The sequence below is a fragment of the Gossypium hirsutum genome, chromosome D03 (assembly GCF_007990345.1).
Source record: "Gossypium hirsutum isolate 1008001.06 chromosome D03, Gossypium_hirsutum_v2.1, whole genome shotgun sequence".
NCBI lineage: Eukaryota > Viridiplantae > Streptophyta > Magnoliopsida > Malvales > Malvaceae > Gossypium > Gossypium hirsutum.
Window position 1 is genome coordinate 34,169,513 of NC_053439.1, and position 6,504 is coordinate 34,176,016.

The window sequence follows — 6,504 nt, forward strand, 5'->3', positions numbered from 1 at the left end:
TTACTAAACTTTCTTAGCTTTCCTTTACTTAAAAAACAAAAGAAATTATTCAAACAAGGGAAAATATCTTCCTTTCCTTTCTTTTATATGAACTCAATTCAAACATAGGGTTATTTGGTTTTTATATAAACTATTAATGAATATATTTATTACATAATTTTTTAGGCCTCTAACTGAGTTGGGGTCATGAGTCAATTGGACACTCATTCAGCTAAAAGTGACTAAAATGCCTTTTATATACAAAATAGGTTACATTATTATTAGAGTACTTTTTTATCTTTTTATATTTTATATAAAATCAATAAAAACTAAATTATAATGAGATATCACCCCATGACACAATAAATTTAAAATATTTAATTTTATCATTTTAACTAAAGCATTATTTGATTTTTATATCAATTTTTGACAAATTTATTTGTTACATAAATAATGGTGTACTTACTATTATTAAGTATACCATACTGTTATTAAGAGTGATGGAGTTTATGTCACTCGGCAATCAATTCAAATTTCGTTGTAAAATACTAAAAGCTTATTATATTGAGGATATTTATATCTATTTATATTTCGATAAATTTAAAAAGAATACACATAGATAGATCATAAGAACCAAAAGATTTGAAATCAAAATATTACTGTTTCAACTTTACCATTTCAACCAAAGAAGCATTTTATTTTTATTAAAATTTTTATAAATTTATTATGTAATTTTTTCACCCACATAATATGTGTATTATAATCTAATTTATATTAGGGTGGTGTTATGTTTTTATTATATCATGTTTAGTTTTTGGTTTTTTTTATGTGGTGTTTAATGGGTGATAACTATAATGAGAACTTTCAAAATTTAGCCATTAAATCAAAACAAATGTTCTAAGCTTTAAATTTTGTATTTATCTTACCTTATTAAAAAAAAAGCCAATAACACTTAATCTTTCTCTTCTTAGATTTTCGTTTTTGTTGATTGGAAAAATTGGTCGACCATTACAATAAAAAAAATTAGAATTTTTTTCTTGGTTGATTTCTAGTACTCGCTTTTTACTCAGCTAAGAAAAAAAATCTCAATTGTTTTAGAATGAAATGGTCGACAAATTTTTCAATCAAGAAAAACAAATACCTAATACACAAATTATTTAATTAATAACCCTACTATCTTGCTTTTCATTTCAAATTTTTTTCTCAAAAAAAAATCTTAAAGTAAAAATTATCCAAAAAAAATTCACACTAAAACTTCAATTACATGATGAAAAAAGAAGAAGAAAGAAATGGTGTATTGTTGATTTTACTTTAATAAAATAAGATAAATAGAAAATCTAAAGTTTATAAGTGTTGATTAGTTACTTGTGTATGTTTTATTAATTTTCTTTTTCCTCGTGTTTACGTATGAAAGAAAGAACATGAAAGTAATTTTGGCATTTGAAAAATCTGCAGCCAATATAAGTATAAATAAATGGAATGTAATTTTTTAAATTTTCGTTTGAATCAAAATGTGAATTCCGTGCATTAACCTGATGTTAAAGTAATCACACGTTCGAATCGTATTAATTATTCTTTCTCTTCTTTTATAATTTATCAAAAAGAAATCGTCAATAAATACAAAACGAGTTTAAAAAGTCCATTCATTTTTTGTGGTATTATAAATTTTATATCATGTGATGCGACATGAGATTGTTGATGCTCAAAATTTATGTTTTTGTAATATTTTTTTATAATTTTTACCCCTGTTTGACACCAATTAATTGGATTGCATCCGTAATTTGATTATATACAACATTCTTGGTGTGGGTTAATAAAAGTTAATGAGATATATTTAAAACATTATTCAAAAAATAACATTTAACAAGAATTAGATGTATAAATAAAACATTTGTTCACCCCAATACGAATATACCTTCTAAAAAGAAAAAGCGGCGGCAGCAGAAGAAGAAATAGAAAATTAGTTTACTCCAAAAACCCATCCCATCCAAAATCCCCGGTCGTAGGGAGCCTTTTCACCCTTTTCACTCCACGTGGCTATTCTTCTCATTCATTCTCAATATCTCTCTTCCTTTTTCTTTTTTCTGTGCGCTTATATATAACTAGGGATTTAAATAGCAGTCCGTTATTGAAATAGTGGCCGTTATATAATGATAACGGTACCGTCCAAAATTACTATTGTTGAAACCCGCTATACACCATAAGTAGTGTAAAATTCACTATGGCGATACCCGCAATAACCGCAATACCATCTCCGCAATCGCGATAAACGTAATAGAACCGAAAATGCGACCGCAACCGCAATTTAAATCCCTGTATATGACTCTCTCTTCTATTTTTTCCTTTTCATTCCATTAAACCCTTTTAATTTCAAAGAATTATTATTAGCCTTCTGTTACGCTCGCCTCTTCTCTCAGTTTCTTTTACTTTCAGTTTTTCTTTTTTGGTTTTGATTGGTTCGAATATGTCGAAGACTATTCTGGTGACCGGCGGAGCCGGTTATATCGGGAGCCACACGGTGTTGCAGTTGTTGTTAAGCCGTTACAAAACAGTGGTTGTTGATAATCTCGACAATTCCTCGGATGTTGCTCCCAAAAGAGTCAAAGAACTCGCGGTTTCGGCAGGAACCTTTCCTCTCACCAGGTTCGTTGAACGATTGAATTCACCTATTTACGGTTTTTTTTAAAGAAGAAAATTGAAGATGTGTAGTTTTGTAATTATTTTAATGCTAGACTGCTTAGTTGGTTTGCCAGAGAGAAATCTCACTTAATCTTTGAGTTTTCATTGTTAATTTGGAGTGTAATTAGTTTAAATTTGATTAATCGAATTTGCTATAGCTGGCAACGTGTTACGCTGTAAAATTTCGATCATATGATGTTTAATTCTTTTTACACAAAAAAAACTGTTGAAATAGTTGCAAATAGTAGACTAATTTCACATTTTCTTTTTTTCTTAAAATTTCTGCTTCTGTTTGCCATATTATCTATTTTTGGTGTATGTTTGATTAATGAAGGAATTCGTGAATTGATTTCCATTCAACTATGTTATTAATTTATAAGTGCTTTTAAAAGTTAAATAAGTTGAAGAGTTTAAGAGAATCGGTGAGAATATGATCTTCTTTCTACTTGTGAATTCCATATCAAATGCATTAAATGGTAATACTTAAAAATATTTGTCAAAATCTGCTTAATTAAGCAACATAATAATTTGATTAAACAGATTTAAAGTCGGTGAATATTCCTTAAATATAAAAGAATATAATAATATAGTCCGTTTGGTTTTGTTTAATGTTTCAATTGTATTATTTTATTGTCGGTTCCCAAAAAGTGTTTTTTCCCATGTCTTTTGATCTGTATTTTACCCCCCTTTTTTTTAATATACATGGAAGGACTCTTTTGAATGGGAAATGATTGGATCTATTAATTGTTTTTCTTGATAATATTTAAAAGCTTTAAACATAAAATTTTTCTTCGGTAATTAATTGTTATCTCTTTTATCATCTGGAAACTGTTGAAGGGTCTCTATTATTATGTTTTTGCTTCAATTAATATACATTGGGATTTGTCTGATATTGCCTATAAATCAAATCCATCATGTGCTGCTGTATTATTGTCCCAAAATTAACAAGAATCATTAAATCACTTAAAACATGAAGTCATTGAAGTATTAACTAAGATTTGGACCACTGGTTTCAACTGCAGGTGGACCTTCGTGATAGACCAGCCATTCAAAAAATATTTGCTCAGACAAAGTACCGTCAGGAATTTATATTATATGTTTGGTTTTTTATTGTGCCTTCTCTACTTGCTCAAATTTCTAAGGTTATTACATTATCAGATTTGATGCTGTGATTCACTTTGCTGGACTAAACGCAGTTGGTGAAAGTGTAAGTAAACCATTGCTCTATCATGACAACAATATCATTGGGACAATACTCCTGTTGGAAGTCATGGCTGCACATGGATGTAACAATGTACATTTCTTTCCCTTCCTAGTGTGTGGGATAGTGTTTGCTCTCTTTTTTCCCTTTTGGCATCTGCTATGGAAATCATTAGAACCAGAGACGAAACAGACTTCGGTTTCTTCTTGATCAAACTGTAATCACAAACATACTAGCACCTTGTTAGATTCAGTTTATGGATTGTTTTGGCTTCTTGAGTTTTAGAAGTTGACCGATCTAATATGATACATTGCAGCTTGTCTTTTCATCATCTGCTGCTGTTTATGGCTGGCCAAAGAAGGTTCCATGTACAGAAGAGTTCCCCCTGTCTGCAGTGAATCCATACGGACGAACCAAGGTATGCGATGAGCATTTAACTGCATACCATTTAGCAGCTCAAGGAAACAATGTCTTCTTTTTTATGAATCCATTATGAATACTTTGGCATTTGTCAATTAAGAATAGTGTCATCTAATCATATTTGACATGGTGGTTCAGCTTTTCATTGAAGAGATTTGCCGCGACCTCCGTAATTCTGATTCTCAATGGAAGATCATACTGCTAAGATATTTTAATCCAGTTGGTGCTCATCCCAGTGGCCACATAGGTGAGGATCCCCGGGGTACTCCAAACAATCTCATGCCTTTTGTACAACAAGTTGCTGTTGGTAGGCTGCAAGCATTGACAGTGTTTGGAAAAGATTATGCAACGAAGGATGGTACCGGGGTAAGATTTTTTCTGTATGACACCTTCTTAGGTTCCAATGAATCTTGTTTCATATTTCAGAATTCGTTTTGAGTATGTTTATGAACTGGGATATGATTTTGAGTTCTACTGAGCTTCTACCAACAACTTTCTTTGTTAATTAAGCTTGATATTGTTAATCTCGATTTCGTCTACTCCTTGACACTGTGAATCCATGTTTTAAGCAAAACCTTTCTTTCCTTGTAATGAAGTCGACCAACCCCATGAAGCTCTGGCTCCCTTTTTCACACCAAGGGAAGGGAAATTTGAAATTTAACCAACATGCTTTAGGTCTTTTGGGTTATTTTTGTAGCTTAAACATCAATATTTGTTAGTGAAATTGAGTTCAATGCTTTGATCACTTGTGACAAAGGGGCCATTTCTTGTATCTTTTCAGGTTCGTGATTACGTCCATGTTGTTGATTTAGCAGATGGCCACATTGCCGCACTAAAAAAACTATCTGATCCTAAAATAGGTATTTATATAACATAGTATACGTATTGAAGTTAAAATTCAGTAGAATTGGTCCTTATTACCTATTCAATCACAGGTTGCGAGGTATACAACTTGGGAACAGGAAAGGGAACATCAGTTTTAGAAATGGTTACAGCATTTGAAAAGGCATCCGGGAAGGTAAATGATTCCTTGTTTAGTTTTCTTTAAAATTTTTATATATTGAGTTGTACTTATTTGTTATTCATGGTATTTATTTATTACTTTTTATCAGAAAATCCCTCTTCAAATAGCCGGACGTCGATCCGGTGATTCCGAAGTCATTTATGCTTCAATAAGAAAGGCCGAGACTGAATTGAAATGGAAGTAAGAGCTTTACATACATGCAAAATTTTAAGTTTATTAATGTAGGGTCATTAACTGCTTGCATAGTTCTACATGCATCCTGTTGTCAAACAACTCATACTGTTGAATTTTGGATTTATTCACAGAGCAAAGTATGGCATTGAAGAGATCTGCGAGGATCAGTGGAACTGGGCTAGTAAGAACCCATTTGGATATGGATCTCCTTCGTCAAAAAAATAGGATACCTAGACAATTTTTTTCATACCACACCATTCTTTCTATCCCATTTTTTTAGCTTAATTTTTTCCCTAATTCTTTTACCATTCAGATATGTTTTTTTAACCTTGTTAAAATGAACATTGATCATAATCATTAATTTGACAATGCCCTCTTTTTTCATTTTTTATAGAATTAAAATTTTCATTTTACTCTTATTTTAGTAACCTGTTTCCTATTAAAATGTAACTTTATACAAGACAATATGCTTAGAAAAAAGAAAGAACAAAAAAAAAAGCTTTTTTTGTCTACGATGCAATGTAAACATTCACTTTGGTTTTCAATTTTTACATATTAAATTTTAGGTTAAAATATAATTTATCCTTTGAAATTATCTAAAAGTATCTAATTGATATTAATTTTTTTTTAGGTCTAATAAGTACTTGAACTTTTATTCCATTACACACTATGGTGCCTCCATACTAAAACATAATAGTTTGTTAAATAATAATCATAGAAGCCTAATTTCGTCCGACCCAATAAAAATAAATAAATAATAATAAAAGTCCATTAAATAGTCCATATTATAAGCCCAAATACAAAAAAAAAACTAAAAGTCTAAAAATCTTAAAGTCCAAAGCCCACTATCTAAACCTAAACAGAAAGAAACCCTAATCCCCTAAGACTTCACCAGTTGCCGCTGCTCCTTTGCTTTGCCACACCAATGGGCACGCCTCCCGAAGTCCCCATGCCTCGAGGTCTACCTCCTCTACCACCATTTCATCAAAATGGCAAGGGACTTGCCTTTCCACTGCCGTTGACTCAG

At 31.0% G+C, this 6,504-nt stretch overlaps 1 pseudogene; it reads left to right on the forward strand.

Moving 5' to 3' along the window:
• The first annotated feature begins 1,965 nt into the window (after positions 1–1,965).
• LOC107950949 (UDP-glucose 4-epimerase GEPI48-like) lies at positions 1,966–5,890 on the forward strand (annotated as a pseudogene).
• The last annotated feature ends 614 nt before the right edge of the window (positions 5,891–6,504 follow it).